Source organism: Lactuca sativa, chromosome 4 (genome assembly GCF_002870075.4).
Source record: "Lactuca sativa cultivar Salinas chromosome 4, Lsat_Salinas_v11, whole genome shotgun sequence".
NCBI classification, from domain to species: Eukaryota; Viridiplantae; Streptophyta; class Magnoliopsida; order Asterales; family Asteraceae; genus Lactuca; species Lactuca sativa.
The window spans coordinates 73,472,781-73,484,809 of NC_056626.2; the positions used below are offsets into that span (position 1 = coordinate 73,472,781).

The following is a 12,029-nucleotide window of genomic DNA, read 5'->3' on the forward strand; positions in this document are numbered from 1 at the left end:
ACTAGTAAAATACTAATTCTCTATAAACTGCTAAAACCGAATCGTCCTATTGAGGCACTTGCACACCTCCGATGGGAATTCTGAGAGCGTTTATGGAGTCAGACTATGGTCTAATATTTAACCTCATACTCAAAATATTTTTAGCGAAAATATTTACAAAAGTCTAAAAATCGAGCGTTTCGGGTCATTTAGATGTAAAAGTTTAAACGCTATTTCCCAAAGTTCTATAACTCGAAAAATTAATCCATTCGGATTTTTGGAATCCTTGAACTTGGCTCTTTCTAAAGACACCTTCAGAAAAATTATTTCACATCAGGATCTTGATACACCAAATTAAAATCTTGATACACCAAATTAAAATTGTTATGGGCAATTAAAAGAATTGTGACATCATTGTGGAGTCCACATTTGTTGGCAAGACTCAAAAATTAGATTTCTTTGACTCTCTCCTCCCCCCTCCTCACATCCCTACCCTTATCCCTCTCTTCCTTCACCTTAGCTTCTTACCCATACTCTTCTACCAAAGGTACAATCATGGCTTCTTTGGAGTGTGGGATTGGATGAATGAGCATGGAGCTCGAGGCTAATGAGAAGGATTCTCCAACTATAAATAGAGGCTTAATCTTCATCAATTCACCACACAAATTTAGCCACAACCTCTCTCTTATTCTTGGTTCATAAGCACCACCACACACCACCATAACTCCACCATACTCCACAACCATTTCCATATCTTTTGATCAAAATCACCACCCAACACCACCTCCATCACAATCCAATTCCCTTCTCTCCTCCCCTCCATTCATCTTCGTCAAACAAAAGCAGAAAAACTGGCAGAAGGAGGCTACTGGCGTCCTCCTGCCACCACCAGACTTCCTCACTGTCACCCATCCACCGCCACTGTTCTACTACTGCTGTTGCTGGTGAGTACTCCACCTCCAGCTTCGTTATTATTATTTTTGTGTGTTGTGTCGATCGCAAGTAGCCATGACAAAGACCTGATCATTTTTTTGGTTTGCATAAACTCGTCGAACATAGGAGGTGATCACCTCCTGCTCAAATTTCATTTTTAAATATTTAAAACCCACCACCTTCTTGAAATCCCTTACAAATCAAGTCCAAAGTCCTCAAACTTCAATTTTAAATAATTAAATTCCACCATTCTTTGAAATTGTCTTCCAAAATAAGTCCAAATTACCCAAACTCTCGTTTCAATTTAATTGCAAATGCCCCTCTTTTGAAATTCTTTACAACTGAGTCCAAAAGTCTCCAAATTTCATTTCAGAATAAATAAAACAACCCTTCTTTGAAAGTCTTCACAAAATAAATCCAAAACTCAAACTTAGGTTTAAAATAAACCATGTTAGTCCATTCTATGGTTTATTTTTAACAAAATCGGTCCCATTTAATTTATTTATTTTAACAACTCAACCCTATAATTTGGTTAAATTACCAAACAACCCCCAACTTATTAATTTGAACCAAAATTTCCCTTCAATTTATTAGGCAACTAAATTAATCTCGGTGGTTCGTTTTAGAAACGACACATTTCGGTTTCTCACGTCAAACTCTTGAAACAAATGAACAACTATATGTTAAGGTGAGTGTTACGGACCCTCTTTTATATTTTTATATGCTTTGGGGGAAAATATATGTGCTAAATTATACATGTTTATACAAAAATATACATAAAATATTATTATTTTTAGTAAAAACTATAACTAGTTAGAGAATATTGGTTTGACATTTATATGTTATAAACACATAAACTAGTTTCAAACGTCAATATTTCTGTATGTTATTTTGTTAAAAATGATACAACTATAAAAATAACATATGCCTATTACTACAAAACTCTATGATTTTGTGTGACATTGTATGTCATTAATATTATGTCATAGAGCTTTGTAGTATTCATAGGGATTTAAACTATACATGTATATTTACAAAGTATTTACAAGAAAGATTCTTTGTTATAAAATCTAGTGTCTTATACTATACATGCATACCAGTCATGCTCGGCTGATATAAACTCTATACAATACATTATGCCTAGCAACTTATCCACTTACAAGTTAGGGCTGAGAGTTATTCGTCTACCTTAGTTAAGAGATTTTTAGTGAGACTATATTTATTAGCTAAGTCTAAACACTTAGCATACCCACACAACTATAATTGTTAAATCTTCGGATCAAGATACATATGTATATATCTATATGGGGTTGATATCCCCACCTGTGGTTGTTATTTGCAACCTCGACCGATCAATCAAAGCAGGTGATAACTATTTACTATCGTTACTACGATTTTCAATGAAGTGTTTTAGGGGGTACACTTAGTCACATGACTCGATTATAGGACTCACTATAATCATTAACTAGAATTTCTCTCTTTTACTACAAACCATGAGCTTGGTTGTTTTCAAAACTATTTGAAGTATGGATATACTTATGAAAAGAGACACTTGGGTTTTCAAAGCTTATTCAAAGATCCTTTACAAACGCTATTTTAAGTATGGTTATACTTACAAGACAAAATTGCAAGAATGGTCCACGTGGTATGTCAAAACTAGCAACTTTGGTCCAAAATGGGTTTGGCTCGCAAGGATGGTCCAATAGTTTCATTTTGTTGCGAGTTTAGTCCAATTTCCTATGGACTTTTTTATAATTATGGGTTTACCCCTTATTATTTTATTTTCCATTTTTCTTTTATTACAACAATTAAAAAAACAATTAAAAATAAAGCAAAAATAAAATCTCTCTCTCTCTCTCTATATATAAACTCAAAAAAAATAATAAAAAATGTAGCATACAAGAACTCATAAAAAAATATGAATTTCCTAAATCCTAAACTTGTAACCATGAAAGAGATCGAGTTCAGTGGTTTAGAATGGAACCCCAAATATACACACAAAGATACAAAGATCTGCATATTTGGGATGTGAGGCGGAGTATCAATCGTCATTTGAACACGTGAATTCTCTCATTTTCAGTCTTCAAGATCTGTTGGGTCGTCCATCGTGTCTCTCCTCTAGCGACACCGTCTTCAAGATCTAATGAGCATCAAGGGGAGACGACAAGAAAACTCTAAATGTTCAGATCTCGATGATGGTTAAGGATTATAAATCTTCTTCTTCGACATGAGGATTTTCATCTGGAACCCTAAACGACGGCTGAAACCCTAAAAACTAGAAGGGTGGCGGATGAAACCCTAAATACAAAAACACACGAAACTCTAGCGAGGCAGCATCTCCGATATGTTTTATCCTCCATCATTTCGTCTTCAGATCTGACAATGATTTTTAGGGGCGATGAAATGATTCAAGTTTAGGTTTAGGTTTCATAGTAGAAATCGATTCAGGTGGTGGCGAAGGGTCTTGAAACACCGACAAGGGTTTCAGATCGATGGTGAAAGGGATAATCAGAAAAGGACAACTGTGGTGGTGCTCTTTCAGATCTTCATGGGGCTGCTAGGCAGCTGATGAATGCCATCAAACAGAGATACATTGATGATGGCCACGAGTGGCCGTGACATGGATTAGATATCCAAAAAAATCCCACCTTGGAAATATCCATGGAGTTGATTTTCAGAAACTCACCCCTCGTTATTTTTCAGTAATTTTCAGAAACATCCATGAAGTCGATTTCCTAGGTTTTCATCATTGCTTTATGGGTTTTTTAGATCCAAGAACACCATAATCTGCTATGCACAAACCCATCTTGATTAAGAAGGAATAGATGAAGAAGATGAACTGTTCTTGGGTAAAAAGAAAAATAAATGTGGGGGAATACGGTGGAGAGAGAGAGAGAGAGTGTGTGTGTGTATTATATTATTAATTATTTTTTAATTGTTATAATAAAAAAATGGAAAATAAAATAATAAGGGGCAAATCCATCATTATAAAAAAAGTTCATAGGAAATTGGACCAAACTCGCAACAAAACGAAACTATTGGACCATCCTTGCGAGCTAAACCCATTTTGGACCAAAGTTGCTAGTTTTGACATACATCGGGGACCATTCTTGCAATTTTTTCTACTTACAAAGAAAATATTTTTTGAACATTTTTAAAAGTATCATACTACTGTTAGGAAAAAAACCTGTAACTCTCACCAACATTGTGTTGACCCTCAAAACTACATGTATTCTCAGGGAATTAGTAATTCAAGAATTCAGAAGACGGATAATCATGGATTTCAGGCGATCTAGTTTACTAGTTTTTGTTATGTATACCTACCCGTTATGCTAATTAATGTATTATTATGATTATCTATAAGAACCATGTATTCAAACTTAAAGATGGAATATAAATGTTGTTTTGTTTTTTGTTGTACTTGTGCTATATCTTCAAGTTACCTATGATACATAAATTTAGTCGCACAGCCGGACATGTTCCATCGCCTCGGCCGGGGGTGTAACAAATTGGTATCAAAGCTAAATTGGCCACAGAGAACATGTATCCTCAAAAGAGGAATACAAGTATAGCAACAAGCTCCTAATACAAGTATTATTATTAATCACACTACTTCTTGACTACGTAAGGTACATGGAATCTAGTTTGAAGGGCTGCATAGGGATGCTGGATTTCAAAATGACTTAATTGCCCAAATGGTATTTCCCTCCAATGTTTCTAATGGGTTTTGAGAACTATAACATTCCTATGGTGCACATACAACCCTAATGCTTTGGATCTAGGTTTTCTCAAGTTATACATGCAATTTTAATTATCCAAAGCATAAACCCTAACTAGCATACAATTTTGAGATTTGGAACATAAAACAAGTTAAATGAATACCTCTTTGTTGTAGATTGTGGATCTTGACCTTTTAAGAGCTTAGCACCTCAAATGCGATACCTCTAATAAGTCACAAACACCAAGAGCGATAGAAGATTATGAAAGAGAGGCTAGGAGGCACTAAAAATCGGCTAGGGTTTCTTCTTGGAAGCATTGGCCGATTTTGAGAGTGCTAGGGGTTCTATTTATAGTGTAGGATCCTTATGGTTTTAACTAGGAAACCCTAATTCACTTGCTTGGAGTACAAAAAATTTTAATAATGTTACAAACCTCACAAACACTAATATATAAAAGTTACATATATATATATATATATATATATATATATATATATATATATATATATATATACTCTGACTCGCGATGAGAACACTTAATAAAATTCTAAACATCCATTCGACTAAAACTACCAAGTCAACTCATTAGGTCAAACGCCTCAAATAATGTTAGTACCCTACATAATCCATACAACAAATAAACTTGGAACATGCACCTATGTTATTTATGGTCGAGCCGGTGCACAACCAACCTTGAGCAAGGAGTTTGACAGACTACAATGGTTGAGAGTTTTAGAAGTTGAAGAATGTTCTCAAGATTCGTTGAAGATACCAGAACCTTAGAACATTTGTACCAACCTGAAAATATTTATACAGTTTTAAAACACTTATACATTTAAAATTTTACTAACACAATTAAAACGAATTTATGTAGTTGGAAGATACACCCAACGACCGTCCATCTTGGATGGAGACAGCAGATCCCGATGAGCTATACGAGGTTCCAATACACCTAGCCGAGGATCCATATTTCCCCCAAGATTGTCTAGTCGCCCCTTCAGACCTCTCAGAGGAAGAAGACCCATCAGAGGATGAGGAGGACGACGACGTAGAAGAGGTTGTAGAGTCTGGCGATGTGGGCATACTTCAGGATGTATAAGAGATTAATGATGACGGCCCCATCGAAGATGAGGAGGGCGTTACCAGTGAGGAACCTTCCCCTCCTACCCCACCATCCTCTCCTCCCAGGCCACACTATCAGCCATATCTCCTTAATGGGAAGGGTCATTCCTTAATGAGGACCCCGAGGATGAGCATTCCTCATATATAACACTTGGACCCTATTGCACATGTTTCCCGACCCACTTGTTGTCAGTTGGAGAAACAGACCAAGCCCTATGAGCCTTCTTGGCTCCCCGACATCCTCTGCAAGTAGAGCTGACCTTCCTCCCTGGTACGAGATAGGTGAGTCTTCACATGCTCTTCCACATGCACCACTCAGGGATGACCCTAAGAATGATCTGATACCCTACCTTATGACTTAGGATGACTGGCTATCTGATAGAGTCGAATCCTTGGAGAACCTCATCTGAGGTTCAGTATCCACTTCACTAGAGCAGCAAGTCGAAAGACTCGAGGAAGAGAAGAAAGAGGACACCATGGCCATTCAGATACTATATCATCGTATAGGTACTAGCCTCACCGAGGCGAACACTATGAGTGCTCATTATAGAGCACTAGCTTATAGGACCCAGATCGTCGAGAATCGGATGGAAACGGATGAGTGCTGAGCGGTTTTTGCCACGAAAGAGCGACGTCAGATCGAGGAGCAGTTCAAGGAATTGGTCCTCTATATGATTTCACGATATTGGAAATATACGCTTCATCTAGGGCCGCTTGTGCCCTAGGTTAGGGTTAGAAGTTTCGAGGAATAGCTTTTGTTTTTGGAAGTGTTTATCACTACCAAAATTGAAAATGTTATTTTTAAAACTTTTCCATTTCTAACCTTATATGGTTGGTACCTTTGTAACTGGAAACAAGAAGTTATAATATGTGAAACTACTTTCAGTATTTTTTGAATGTGAAAGTTATTATTTGTGTTTCTTGTTACATACTATCATTACTCGATTGAAAAACATCAGTTGAAACCCTCACTTTATGACTTGGAAATCTGTAAGGTTTTGGGAACAAGTTGCACAAATACATCATTTCAAAAAATACTTGTTTATGACTACATGGTGTAAAACAACTTAATGTATCCATATAAAATATATTAGGATGATGCATCCACGAAAAAGTCCACGAGTTTGTCCACCACCAACTCCCCAAGGCAATCGAGGAAGTGCTCCAGTAGTAACTCAAACTTCGGTAGAAACTCCAAACCCCGGATGAGATCCAGACACAACTAATGCAACCCACCATCAAGTGGATCCTTCTCTAATGCAGACCCTACTTGCACAAGGGATTTCTATAGCCTTAGCCGCATATGAGGCTCCCTGAAATGATAACATCGAGAATAGTAGAAATGGTGGCGGCACTCTAGTATCAAACCAAAACAATCTAAGGCCTTGTTCATCCAATGATTTTATGGGTTGGAAACCCCGATCTTGCTATGGCACGGAAGGAGTCGTTGGTCTATCCTGCCAGATAGAAAAGATAGAAGCAATTTTTTGCATCAGTGCTTACACTAAGGACTGCCGAGTGAAATACTCAACCTTTACACTGATGGATTCTGCCTTGAATTGGTGGAATAACCATGATAAGTGCATGCAGATTGATGAAGCCTATGCCATGGGTCAGGAACCTCTGAAGCAGATGATGATCAAGTAATACTACCTACGACAGGAAGTCTAGGCTCTGGAGTAGGAGCTTTGGAAACTTACAATGAAAGGATTGGAGGTGGCTGCTTATACCTCCCGATTCAATGACCTTGCTAACAATTGACTAGGAATGGTGACCCTAGAAGATAAAAAGATGGAAATGTACATCTGGGGACTGGCTTCACCAGTTCAAGGTCTGGTTACTGCATCCTGGCCCTTAACTTTCGATAGTGCTAAGCAATTGGCCTATTAGTTGATTGAGCAATGTATATGTACCATGACCCCGCCAAAAGAGAAGAACCAAGCTGGTAGTACAAAGAGGAAGTTCCATGGAAAGCCGAAAGGGAAATTCAAGCATCGCAAGACCAATCCAAAACTTGTGACTGTATATTCTACAATCACAAACACTCCTACTCCAGTAAATCCCTATTCTGGAACCATACCCCACTCTACTATGTTCAACTTCCACCATGCTGGAAATTGCTTGATCTACAACATTTGCAAATTAAGGGATCACACCGCTAAGTTTTGCATAAAGGCCCCGAACCACACAACCTCAACCATTGCTGCAGGAGGAAGCTGAAGTTGCTTCAAATGAAACCAACCAGGGCAATTTTAGAAAGATTTCCCTCAACTGAAGAACCAAGATGGTAAAGAAAGGACATTCATGATAGGTAAGGGAGATGCACGCTAGGAACCAACTTTGGTTACTGGTATGTTTCCAATCAACAATATTTATGCTTCCGTATTATTTGACGCTGGTTCCGATAGAAGCTTTATTTCCCATAGTTTTAGAAGAATGATAAATCATAAATTATGAAAAATGAATGAAGTTTACACCGTAGAAGTATCAAATGGTCAAATAGAAAGCACCTTACATATACTCACTAATTGCCTTCTCACCGTAAATAACCACGCCTTGTATGTCGACTTAATGCTTATGACCATTGGAAGTTTCGATGTGATTATCAGAATGGATTGGTTATCACTTCAACGAGTGGAGATTCTATGTTATCAAAAATTCGTCCGATTACCTTCACCTAACAAAGAATCCCTTGTAATTTATAGGGATATATCATGGAAGAACCTAAGAGTCATCACTTGCATGAAGGCAAGGAAGTACTTGCAGAAGAGATGCTTCACCTTTTTAGCCCACGTGGTGGATATGCAATACAAGAGTATGGAAATCAAAGACATACCACAAGTTTATGATAACCCGAACGTATTTCCAAAAGATCTACCTAGATTAGCTCCAATAAGACAGGTCGAATTCTAAATCGACCTAATCCTGGGCGCAACACTAGTGGCACAATCTCCTTATCGTGTGGCTCCATAAAAAATGCAAGAACTATCCATTCAACTCCAAGAACTTATTGACAAAGGCTTTATCCAGCCAAGCTTCTCTGCATGGGGATCTCCAGTATAGTTTTTCAAAAAGAAGGATGGGTCGTTCAGGATGTGCATTGACTATCGACAGTTGAACAAGCTCACTATCAATAACGAATATCCACTCCCAAGGATCGATGACCTGTTCGACCAACTTCAAGGATCCTGCTACTACTCGATGACCGAACTAAGATCTAGTTACCATCAACTCAGAGTTCAAGAAGCAAATATCCCAAAGACGACATTCAGGACTCGATAGGGTTACTACAAGTTTCTAGTTATGCCATTTGGACCAAACAACGTGCCGGCCATATCCATGGACCTTATGAATTAGGTGTGTAAACCCTACTTGGATAAATTCGTGATCGTTTTCATTGATAATATATTGATATATTCATGAACCAAGGAAGAACATGGCTAACACTTGCGTTTAATCCTGGAACTGTTATGAAAAGAGAAACTATATGCAAAATCTTCTAAATGTGAGTTATGGTTTAACGAAGTGCATTTCCTCGGCCATGTGGTCAGCAGTAAAGGGATTTGTGTGAATCCCACAAAGATCAAAGCGGTTAAGGATTGGAAAGCACAAACAACACCAACTGAAGTACGCCGATTCCTATAGCGCTCGGGCTACTATCGGAGACTCATCGAGAACTTCTCCAAAATAGCCAAAATCTCACTAACCTAACCCAAAACAAAAAAAAGTTTGATTAGAGAGACAACCAAGAGTCTGCGTTCCAAAAATTGAAACAATTGTTGTGCAGTGCACCAATTTTGTCTCTTCCCGAGGGAACAAAAGACTTTGTAGTATTCTACAACAGCTCGCACCAAGGATCTGGATGCATTCTAATGCAAAGGAATAAGGTCATTGCATACGCATCTCGGCAACTTAAACCATATGAGACAAACTACACTACCCATGAATTAGAGTTGGGAACTATAGTACTTGATATTAAGATTTGGAGGCCCTACCTGTATAGAACGAAGTATGTTGTATTTACCGAACACAAAAGCCTTCAACAAATCTTTGATCAAAAGAAGATCAACACGACAAAAGAAAGACGGGTCGAATTTCTAAATGATTACGCATGGGAAATTTGCTATCATCCCGGTAAAGCGAATTTCATACCAGAAGCTTTAAGCAGGAAAAATTGAGCAAATCCACTTCGTGTAAAGGCTCTAACCCTAACCATCGAATCAAACCTCACCACCCAAATTTTTGGTGCTCATCTAGAAGCACTAAAACCTGGGAATATCGTGGTGGAAAACTTGTAAGGTATGGATAAACAGTTCGACCTCAAGTAAGATGGAACACGATATTTCATGAACTGAATTTAGACTCTAAGGTTTGGAGAAGTTAGGAGTTTAGTTTTAAACAAAGCCCATAAATCGAGATATTTTTACATCCTATATCAGATAAGATGTATCTCGACCTCGAAAAGCTTTATTGGTGGCCCAGTATGAAGGCAGAGATTGCCACTTATGTCGGTAGATGCTTAACTTGCTCCAATGTCAAAGTAGAGTACTAGAATCCGTCTGGTCTAGTACTAATGGGTTTAGAGGTTATGACACAATGCACTAAGTGGAAAATTATTCGAACAATTCAAATAAATTAGGGCACATGCAACCTAATTGGATCTATGTCTTTCAAGAATAGCAACATACTATGAGCCCTATGTTATAAAACTGTTCTATGATCTAATTTACTCATAAGAATAAGAAAACTAACCTTTAATATTGTTGTAGTAAAAAATCTTGAATTCCTCCTTGAAAACCTTTGGTAGCAAGCGCCACAAGTGTCCCACCTCTAACGGTTCACAAACACACTTAGCAAAAGGATGAGATATGAGAGAGGAGGAGGAGGCTTGAGATTTTCGGCAATTCCTCTAAGGAATCAAGTGGACGAAATCAAGAGGGATACAACCCTTTATATAGTTGTGTTAGCTTAGAGCCAAAGCTAGGCTATTAAGGAGGAAACCCTAATTCCTTAGCTTAAGGTGTAAGCAGTCCAAGAATCCCATCAAAGAGGTCCTTGGATAAAATTTATAGGGTATTCCTAGAAGATTTCGTCCAACCCATCTTGGAGGGTTCTAGAGCCCAAATACACAATTATCAATAAATTACCAAACAACCCCTACACTTTTAATTATTGCCTTAAATCCCAAAATCAATTCCAAATTAATTTCTGATTAAATATTAATCAAATCATATGATTTCTAGTTAATATATTATTTCTGTAACGCTCAAAATTTTCAAATAAATTTTTCATTTTCAAATCACATAAAACCCAATATCACATTTCTCAAAAACCACAAAATGTATAAGTTGTCAAAACACAATTTGACAAATGTTTGATAATATCCTAGAACCCTCAAAAACATAATCTCAAACTGGTGTGCACAATCAAGTCGGCGCCTTCCCACGATCCTGAGAGGTACCTGAAACAAGTATCACATAACACGGTAAGTATGAAGCTTAGTGACTTCCCAAAAATACCACATATAAAAATAATAAGCCTATCATGGCTATAGAATAGCATTGACTCTCTGGTCATGCGTCTCGGTGAGGACCATCCGGTCTCATGGCTCAGTGTGGACACTTCAGTCATGTGTCTCAGAGAAGACCATACGGTCTTATAGCTCGGGTTGGACACTCCAGTCTTGTATCTCAGTGAAGACCCTCCGGCCTCAAAACTCGGTTTGGACCCTCTGGTCCTAACTCGGTATGGCACAGAATAATATAACATATATCATAAAGACAAAATGCATAATATCACATAACTCAAAATAAGCATATATGACCCTCTGGTCGATAACTCAAATAAGACCCTCCGGTCACACAATATTACCACTCAGGTAAGTATAGTGAGAAGACTCAACTCGTAAGTAGGCAAGTTGATCTCGTACCCCTCGAACAGTCTAGACTCTGCCTGTATGTCATAATCATCTCTAATTAATACTTTATAATCACAACTCTAAAAAGTTAGGCTAACCCCTTCTCTAACTCTCGAAAAGGGTGAAAGACTATTTTACCCCTCCAGGGTCTCCATAACTCTTGTCTTGACCAAACCCTAAAAGTCAACGAAAGTCAACACTCGAGTCAACAGTCCATGTTGACCCAACTCGTCGAGCGCATCTATGTGACTCGTCGAGTTCCTTTGCTTTCTCTGAAGTATCGGGAATATCCAAATCAACTTGTCGAGTTGTCTCACCAACTCGTCGGGTTGTCTCACCAACTCATCGAGTTACAACAC

The 12,029-nt window shown here is 37.9% G+C and overlaps 1 long non-coding RNA gene across 1 annotated transcript; it reads left to right on the forward strand.

The window, feature by feature from the left end:
• The first annotated feature begins 421 nt into the window (after window positions 1-421).
• Window positions 422-4,332, forward strand: LOC111886838 (uncharacterized). Its single transcript, XR_002848568.2, has 2 exons — window positions 422-923; window positions 4,152-4,332. It is a non-coding gene; the product is annotated as an uncharacterized LOC111886838 (long non-coding RNA).
• Window positions 4,333-12,029: the final 7,697 nt, after the last annotated feature.